The sequence below is a fragment of the Montipora capricornis genome, chromosome 9, assembly GCF_036669925.1.
Source record: "Montipora capricornis isolate CH-2021 chromosome 9, ASM3666992v2, whole genome shotgun sequence".
Lineage (NCBI taxonomy): Eukaryota > Metazoa > Cnidaria > Anthozoa > Scleractinia > Acroporidae > Montipora > Montipora capricornis.
In genome coordinates this window covers 31,557,273-31,567,272 of record NC_090891.1, presented here as the reverse complement: position 1 = coordinate 31,567,272, position 10,000 = coordinate 31,557,273, and the positions used below count along the sequence as shown (strand labels likewise).

General features: G+C 38.2%; 2 protein-coding genes across 3 annotated transcripts in view; both read left to right on the top strand.

The window, feature by feature from the left end:
• Nucleotides 1-1,495, top strand: part of LOC138017095 (transmembrane protein 145-like) — a 16,891-nt gene extending 15,396 nt beyond the window's left edge. Inside the window, exon 7 of the mRNA XM_068864295.1 lies at nt 1-1,495. This exon is cut by the window's left edge and continues 230 nt beyond it. The gene's annotated coding sequence lies outside the window, so the exon portion shown is untranslated.
• A 3,125-nt stretch (nt 1,496-4,620) lies between these two features.
• LOC138015996 (QRFP-like peptide receptor) overlaps nt 4,621-10,000 on the top strand; it is a 9,846-nt gene continuing 4,466 nt past the window's right edge. Inside the window, exons 1-2 of one of the 2 annotated variants that reach the window (XM_068863156.1) lie at nt 4,641-4,705; nt 6,800-7,067. The gene's annotated coding sequence lies outside the window, so the exon portion shown is untranslated. Of the gene's footprint in view, nt 4,706-6,799; nt 7,068-10,000 lie in introns of both variants that reach the window. The other variant, XM_068863157.1, reaches the window with a different exon arrangement.

Sequence of the window (10,000 nt, the reverse complement as noted above, 5' to 3'; positions counted from 1 at the left end):
GTTGTGTGAAAACGGGACATAACGCAAGCACAACGCAAGCTGTGATGTTCGTCCAATGAAACAGACCCGTTCCAGATTCCACTCGCAACGCCGCGTTGTAAGAGAGAACATGGAACTAGCGGTGAATCTTTGTCTCTGCGTCATGTGCTTGCGTTATGCGTGGTTCGTTTTCACTTGACACGAATCTCTTGTGCTTGTTTTATGCCTCGGCGCTTGTGCTTGCGAAACCTTAGTCATACGTATGGCACCCATATCGACGTCATGGTTTGTATGACGTATCCACACTCAGCACCAAGCCTCCGACGAGAATCTCCTCGACTGACCCGTTCAAGAGCTGCAGCACAAAAACCCTGATGTGCAGAACACTCAACTTACGATATCTGTTAAAGTGAACCGTTTTTAATCGTTTAATTTCTAACTTTGAAAAAAGAAGCACTGGACTTTATAAAAAGTGTTTTCAAGATGTGGCCTTATTTCTACCTATTTGTGTCGCGCCCTTTCTTGTTGGTATTGAAATTTGGGTCATGTCTGTTATCTTGTCCTTAGCGCTTCGGTATGTATCTCGCCGAGTTCTTCGAAACATTGAACAAAAGCATTATTTTGCACCGGGAATGACCGTGTATCACGTTCCTTTTTCTTTCTGTTTCGATCATAATTTGCATGATCCGTTTAGCTCCCGTCCGGACATGAATATAAGAGCTATGTTTGTACGCGCGTGTTTGCGCATTTCAATCTGGTGTTCATAAGCGCTTGCTTAAGTCGCTATAAACTATGTACAAAGCACCTGTCACATGCGATGTCTCTGATTGGTTAAGGTGTCGTTGTGTGCAACTTCTTGCATTGTAGCATCAGAGGAAAGAGTGCTTATTCTTTTTAAATTTAAATACAAATGAAATTATTTTCGTTAACTCTACTTTGCAGGTGCAGCCTCTATTACTGTTCCATTCTCTAGCCTTTGATTCTTACCATATGGCACAATTTGATGTAAAATCCCTTAAGCCTGATTTTACTAGCGACGCAAGCACAAACGCAAGGATCAAATCTTTTCCTTTTCCGTTTGTTTGCGCTTATGCTTGCAGGCTGTGATGTTCTTCCAATGAGAAAGACCGATTCCGGCTTGTTCCACTCGCGACGCTGTGTTGTAAAAGCGGTGAATCTTTGTCTCTGCGTCGTGTTCTTGTGCCTGCGTTATGGTTCGTTTTCACTTGATACGAATCTTTTGTGCTTGCGTTTATAATAAGCTTGTTTATAATAAGGTTTCAACGTTGCTAAATTTAACCGTTTTAATCATTTGATTTCTAACTTTGAAAAAAGAAGCACGGGACTTTACAAACAGTGTTTTCAAGATGTGACCTTATTTCTACCTCTTTGCGTCGTGCCCTTTCTTATTGGTATTGAAATTTAGATCATGTCTGTTATCTTGTGCTGTGTGCTTCTGTATGTGTCTTGTCGAGTTCTTCGAAATATTAAACAAAAGCATTATTTTGCATCTAAATTGACCGTGTACCACGTTCCTTTTTCTTTCTGTTTCGATCATAATTTGCATGATCCGTTTTTCTCCCGTCCGGACATGAATATAGGGAGCTTAAGATCTACGACGACGACGTCGACGAAAACGCCACAAAGCAATGATATCATTGGTTAAAAGAGCATAAATAATCGTGCTGCACGTGCAGCACGGATTTTAGCTCATATTTTTGCGGTTCTCTGCATGACGACGACGTGAAATCACTAAATTTTAGGTTTTGACGACAACGTGAGCATGCAACAGAGAATCTTTCATTCTCTATTTTCAGTCTGAAACCGCTCGTACCAATTTATTTTTAGGACACTTCGCCCACATTGTACGAAGTGAACGAGCTGGAATAATCGCGAAAGACTTTTACTAGAGCGAAGTTCTATTTTGAGGTGACGTTTTCGTCGACGTCGCCGTCGTAGATCTTAAGGTCCCTATAAAGAGCTATGTTTGTGCGCGCGTGTTCGCGCATTTCAATCTGGTGTTCATACGCGCTTGCCAAAGCCGTCGATATAAACTATGTTTTATACACCTGTCACATGCGATGTCACTGATTGGTTAAGGTGTCATTGCGTGCAAAGCCCAAAAAAACAAAAATTCGTATTTTCGGTATTTGACATTTCCCTAGGACACCCGAACCCATTGTTCCTTGCTGTCATTTTCTGATCATCTAGGTAATCTAGGTACAAGAAGATTCCTCATTTTGCGATGGGAAAGGTAAGAATTGTTTGCACTGAGCCGGTTTTTAAGAAAATCATTTGTCTGGATTTTATCCTTTCAGAATATTCTCTTGAAGTGATCGAAAGCAAAGTAACTTTTTTTTCTGAGAATGGACGCTTGAAAGACATACTGCATGAGTTTTCGTTCGTCATAATTGGTTTTAAGCAGTAAGATTCACTATATCGAAAAATTTTTTGAACACAGTCATTGTGATAGCGTAAATTAAAAAAGCACGGAATCAAATAGCATACAACTGTGTGGTGTTCAGTTAACTTAAAATGAAAGTTTGAAGATTTTTAGCTTCGGCTTGGGCAAACTAAAACGTTCAAGTTTTCCTTCTTTACGCTAACAAAACACTGACCTTTTTTATTTTCACGAAGATACAGATGACCAAATGTTGGTTTTTATTTTTCTAGCAGATTCATGAACTAGATTTTATTGGAATTTCGGTAAATGACTTGAGCTGCTTAAACCACACGAGTCACAATTTGTTTTGCTTTGATTTCCTCTTAAGCTGCCGGCTGCTTTATTTATCATTTGATTGTTAAGCCCTGAAACATAGAACTTCAAAATAAAATTGTGTCAGTTACTGACTTCGTATACCCCAGTTTCCTTGACTTCTACCGTCACTTTTGCTTGGTGCAGCCGATCCCACTTTCTACCAATCAATTAATTAGTATATTATGATTTTTTCAAAGTTGCTAATTGGCATCGGAGCCAATTATCTATGGTAATCAAAAATGGTCCATTTCGTGAACGTATTCTTTTCGACTGATGCCCATCGTTCTATAGAAATTCTTGTTTTGTTCCAATCTAAATATACATTTAATTTTTGGCAAAGAAAAAAACACCTTTTGTTTTGAATGAAACATAAATGCAAAAAGCCTCAGAAAATTAAAGGCCATTAATTCCTGTGCAATTTAAATTTCGCATAATTTCATTGTTCTGTCCAACGTTTCCTGACTGGTTAATAATAAAATCTTAGCCGCATTGTGATTAAATTTTAATGTCATTCAGGAATTTAACGTTGCAATTGGTTTTCCTTGTTTCGCAAAAATTACCGGATTCATTTGTTTTACCATGATAGACGCAAGGCCTGTCGCATCCATCTCTTACAGTTTAATTGAAGTAGCAATTTGCTGATGAACATGTGAGCAACACTACAAAGACCGTAGAAAGTGTACATGTTTGCCTCCTACTTTTGAACAAACTGTGAAACAATATGTGAAGTGCTTTACGGGATTAGCGTTATAGAGTATCGATTTTCTTATTTTCAGTTTAAAGATCCAGTCACTTGCGCATGGCATCATTGAACCAATCAGAGCTCGATATCAGAGCGGGAAATTGCGTGGCCTTTTACGCTTTGCCTTTTGATTGGCTAAGAAAGTGGCAATTTTTATCAAAGCAAACGAGAGCAGACCAGTAGCAATTAAAAAACAAAAGCAATATGCGAAATGACATTTGGCATTAAATTAAAAGTCAAGCATTGTCCGACAATCTCTTGTGTCCAAACCCATAAAAAAAGTTTTACAATTGAGATATCAATCGCGATAGGCTATCTCTGTGATTTCATGTTTTGAATGATTATGACGGAAGATCTAATGACAAGTTGATGATCAAGAGCTTTCATTTAGTCCGAATTGTTCAGCCGATTCTTTAGCACCTGAAATAACAACTAATCATGATCGCTTCCAATAAATGCGTCACTGATTCCTCAGCAGTAAGGAAACAAGAAATTATCTTGCGTGATTTATTCCTCAATAATAACATTGTTTTCTTGTTCTGGCACAATAAAGGCAATTTCAGGAAAAAACATTTCATTTTTGTTTTCGCGTATTTTATAAAAAAAAGGGAAATGAAAACGTGTTGTTTATACATCCAAAAAGGCTGATGTCGGTGCTACAATATGAAGCCGGCGTGTTTTTGTATTTTTGTCGTTAACGGTAAACTTTTTTATCACAACATCCCTGCTCCTCCGGCTAAAATGTTACAACAAGCACAAAATAAGCGTCAAGAATTCACATAATCCTTAGCTTACTAAAAACTGCAATTATTAACTAATCGATCATCTTTAGACGTCAATATTTCCTTATATTTTGGAATTAAAAATATTCAAAACGTTATTAAGTTTTAAGGATAAAGTTATCACACTTTATTCCAAACCCGAGCAACCTCGGACAAGTAAAAAACTTCATTATCGATATTGACAGCAGAAGCACCGACGGAAAGAAGGTTTTTTTTTTTTCAAACATAAGTTGCTTTATTATTTGTCGATGATAGTTGTTAGGATGTACATTTATCTTAATATTTATCATTTGCTTTTGCTGATTGTTCACTTTTTTTGCTTCATTTCCGTCTCTAATTGCGGCCCACAATCACACACGCAAAAAGTGCGCAAAATTAAAATCTCTTGAAATCAGTCCTGAACAATGCTTATATACTTCCTTCAAGCAAGCAGTTCCATTCAAGGTAATTATATCTCATGTACCTCTCTAAGTTACAGAATACAGGGACACTTCAAATAAGTATTTTTTTCAGTGCCTCGGCGGTTTGGCAGTGAAATGAAACAAGTATTTCTTGAGTGTTACTGGCAACTCGCTAGACTGACCAGCCGCCGAGCCACTCAAAGATATACCTTACTCGTTCTCAGTCAGTTAAACATTGCATTTCAAACCGGCTGATAAACGCTACTCCTTCCTTAGACATTGAGTTTTCGTACTGGTGAGCCGCGAGGCCACTTCAGTAGTACTGCTTCAAAAATGGCCCTGTGTTCTGTAGTTGCTTTCCCTCGCCGGATCGCTATCTGACACAACAACTGAGTAGTGGTAGAGAAATATTAAGTTGAAAAGCGCGTAATTACATCCTGAACGCGTCTTAAATGTAGTTGGTCGCGATTAGCGCCAACATCGATTGATACTTCAAATGTTCTACTCATGCGATACAGATCTTGATGAAGAATGGAATGATATGAAAGATTTTCTGATAATTCACCGAGGATCATACTAAAAGGCGAAATCAAATTTTCGTTTGATGCCTGCAGAGCAGGCGTTTTTTGCGAAGCGGACGCTTGTTCAAGGTCCAACGTTCGTAATGGGCCGCCATTTTGAAAGCTCACGGCTCTTCTCTCTGAATGCAATTTTTTTGACTAGCTTCAGGCCTGTGTTAGTCTCGCTATCCAAGATGTCGGCCGATACTTCTTGACCAAAAAATACGTCTGCTTTGCAGGCTACATTCAGACAGTTCAGTTAGGAAAGTTTGTTCCGTGATTTAGGAATTTGCAAAATGAAGCAGATGAACGGTTTTCTGTGAATCTCTCCAACGAATGTAGATTATATTCAGAAGAACAACATAGTCCCTCAAACAAACCAGCGACTATATATGCTGTCGTATATTAATACAGTATGGTATGGTATATCAGGATAGACCACTTCAATGAAGAGACTATGACATAGAGCTAGAACTGACGGTTATCTCTAAGTTAAGAAGTGATCGCCAGGAGGCCCATGCTAAGTGAGTAAAAAGGCATAAGGCACAGCATAGTAGAACCCTACAGTTAGCAGCCTACAACTTTACTCACTATAAAAGGACGAGCAGGCTGCTCAGTGTAACCAGAACAATATCGTCATAGGTAAGTTCTCTCGTAAAATTTGATCGAATTGTCCATAGCATGAGAGTAGGTCCTTCTTTTGGGAGAAATGCGACAAATGGAGTACGGTCAGAAGCTAGAGGCTTGCTGCAAGCGAGTGAAAGGAACCTTTTAACAGCGCACCTTTCGTCTGATTTCACTGACCAGAAAAGAGAGTCAGAGGACGTTTCGCTTGGAGGGGCCCAAAGAATGGCCCATATATTCATTTTCCAGCACAATGGCACTGAAATGAAAGAGTGAAAATGTTTTTGATGCTCCCTACCGCGAATGAAGTGCGCAAAGGGAAAAGCAGAGCCGCATACACGTCGATATTTTTGTTGGTCGTAGGCGGGAACTTGTCTATATCTCTGTGACTCAAAGTTAGGTGGACGAAACAAGGAGCTACTCACTGAGAAATGTTTGGAAGGGGAAAGATAGATGGACAATGCGAAGTAGCAGTTTTATCACTTAATTAATGCTTTGAGAACGTAATTGAACGGGCTGGTCATGGATTCCTGCAGCACAGGAGTCTAGGTCCTCGTAATTACACTCAGTTGAAGTAATAACCTTACAGAGAAACAACTTACATCTTAGCGGCTACAGTAAACGTAACCTACAATTTTCCAAATTCCATTATTAATTAAAAGGTCTCGCCTAACAAAGGGTTAATCAATTACTTGCCCTATATGAATTGTCAGATTATTCGATAAAGGCTGTTTCGATCAATTCTCATTATCGAGCATGAATGACTGAAATGGCCTCACAGATGTTAAACCCTTTAGGTTAAGCGACAAAATCTTTGTTTTTGTTACCTTTTTTGAGAGGTTCGAGGAAAGGGCTTGCATATGCGACCATTATGTTTTCTCATAGATGAAGTCAAGCTTTATATAAAGTGCAAGAAGAAGCACACTATAACTTTCCCAACCGTTCACTTTAAGGAACCAACCCTGGGAGTATATTGCCGAAAATGATAAGGAAAACAACAGTAACTGGAATTCACGGATAAAAACAGGAAATCCGGTGTTCTCGCGTTTGTTTTGACACGCCTTCGCCGTTTTCTTGCAAACAGGGAGCCGCTGTCATTTTTGGGTCTGGCTCTAGTGATTAAAGTTATACGTACAGGCATCTGCCATCTGTCACCCACTTTATTACTTTGAAGTGTGAGAGAAGTCAGTGCGGAGATCTGTGGTGTTTATTTTTTACCTGGTAAGTCATTGGCATTACACCATAATATTTCTTGTACGCATTCAAAACTTGTAGAAGTTTATTTGATCGAAAATCAGCGCGAAATCTGATTTCGTTATTGTGCGCAGCATTTCAAACGCCCTTTGTTTCAAGAGATTGCACCCTAAAACGGCAACTTTGAAACAAGTGCACAGTAAATCATATCAAAGTCTGGTATCGAAACAAAGTGATGAAAATCGACCCATACTCATCGGGGTCTCAGATATATAAATTGAAGCTAACATTTTATGCTATCACTGAGCATGCTTCTGATGCTACAGAAAGAGCAAAATGACAGATTCAAGTTTCTGATGTCTCAATTCCGCCTCAAGCCAAGCTATTTTCTGTTTTTGACGGTGGTGTGACTGAAGAATGGTTTGGGAACTAGTGGAATAAGCAAAAACCAATATCTGATACAAATTTCCGACATCTTATTTTGTTCCACCAAGCCTGGGCTAACTGCATTTTTTCTTCTATTTCAAGTTAAAGAAGAAAAATGCCAATTTGATGATTATGCGGGGAAACAATTGTCTATTTTCGTGTAAACTAACTCGAGTGTTTCAATCTTTGAAAAACAAAATTTCATGTTTATGCAATCAGTAGCAGTCCTCTGTGGAAATCTCTTTACTACAATCCAAACACAATACGGGCTCTGTTATGACTCCCTGTGAAACTGAACTTCAGAACATGATTGGCAAGAATGACCCGCGACTCGTAAATTGTTATCTTGTTACATTGCAGCTCAGCGGGCAATAACGGAAAATCTAGAGAATCTAAATAAATATCGTCAGCAACTTTAGCGTATCCTGTTATTAAATAATGTACCGACTAAAACAAACTAGGATACATGAATGTATAATTCCATGTATAGTTCCTGCAAGACAAGATGAAATTTAAAAGCTTTCTCGTGTCTAATATAGATAAATTTACTGGGGTATTTATTTGTAAAATTCGCTCCTGTCTAATGTAACTTTGCTATAACAATCGAAAGAAGAAAATACTTGATGAAGATTGCCTAATGTTGGATCGCCAATTTAAAACCGCCCCCGCCGAACGTTTATGTTCAACTGTTGCGGCCTAGACGTATCGAGAAAGGCCACGAACGAATTTTCTGCCCGTTGAACTTTTTAAATTGCATGTATTAAGTGAGTATTTAATGAAAAATCAGTTGAAGGAAAGTTATCGCTTATTTTCTACACCATAAAGCGAAGCGTTAAGAGACGCGCGTGCCCGGTTCACGATTTGTTATGTTTAGGACCTTGGAACAAAGCAGCTCAGTAGAACAAAGTTTCTCCAACTAACATGTCATCTTCCCCAAACAATTTTGCACAGTATAGCTTCCCTGAGGAAATATTGTTTTGCAATTATGTTGTGCACTTAACACTCTTAAGGCTTTTGTTGTGGGGAACTTGTTTTGTTTTCAAAAACAATAGGCTGCGTTTTAGAGGTGAACGTAGTATAATGAACAAGTGAACGCAATCAACGCGGACTTCGCTTTGAGCAAAGTTTCACAAACTGATAAAGGCATAATTTAACAACAATTAAGCGCTTCATAAACACCTGTTGCGAGACAGATACGACAAATATTTTGATGAGAAGACAGCGTGCTTATAAAACAAAACTATCAGAAAAGCTCATTAATTATTTCAATGAAGTAAATAATTTTCTGTTCGCCGTTACTAACTTAGGAAGGAGATCATAACAGCAAAACTTTGCAACAAGGCGTAATGGCTTGCTCCAGCTATTAGAATGCAAGTGATGTGCTATAGTGAGAAAAGAAACTTTCGGGCATGGAAAATGTTAGATTAACTTTCAAAGGCCAGAGAGCCAACCTAATAATAAATAAATAAAGCTCTTGGAAACTGAGGCTATTGATAAAATTCCAAAATGAAAACCAAACAAGATTTTTAGCTCCCAGCAAGAAAAAGTCACAATTTGATAAATTTCTGCGCAACACAAGCATAAAATAGCAGAAATATGTTATGTAAGGTCTGAATTCTGTTTTGCTTCTAAACATCCTTTTCCTTGGATAAAATTGTCATTAATTTAATAGCCTGCGCGCTCTAAAAGTTCTTCTGAGAGACAACATAGGGTAGCTAAGTATCCAAACATTAATGTGCTAAAAAGAAGCCGGCAACAATTACGCTTTTACATCAAAGATGAATAAACTGCCATTTTCACAGTCGAGTCAGTGTCTGTTTAGTTTATTTTTTTTATAAACCCTTACTCGTTGAGCATAATAACCGTATTATTATATAGATATTGATGAAATACCAGGATTTCTCCTATTACTAAAAAATCATCTTGTTTCATGTTACACAACATGCGTGTTTTAGTGGTTGGTGAACAATTTTTCATCACTTCGAAAATGAATAAAACAAGTTGTTTTAAATCTAGACATTTCATCAATATCTATATAATAAACAGAACATTACATGGCCGCTTGGGGATACGAATTTTATCTTCTCGTGCTGAAACTATCTCTCACTCGTTCGCTTCGCTCACTCGTGAGAGATACTTTCAGCCCGAGAAGATAAAATTCGTATCCCCAAGCGGCCATGTAATATCCTCTATATACATGTGATCATTAAACCCCCTAGTCAAACCTTTACAGCTAATCAATCGACAAATTAGGAAACATAAAAAGCATGCTTATTTTATTTAGCTGACAACTTAGGGCCTGTTCGCACTACACCGAAAAATTTGGTTTGGTGTTTGCAAACAAATCGAAAATTTCGTGATAACGAATTTTTGTTTTCGTAAGGCCATCCCCTTTTTTTTCTCCGTTTCGCGTCGTCCGACCGACCCAAATTTTTGGCATTTTCAAAACAAAAAAAAAGCTAACGACGTTTTTAAGCCATTTTATGTAGCATAGGAGTTTCGGTGGTTGATCCTTTTCCCCACGCTGTCTTAAT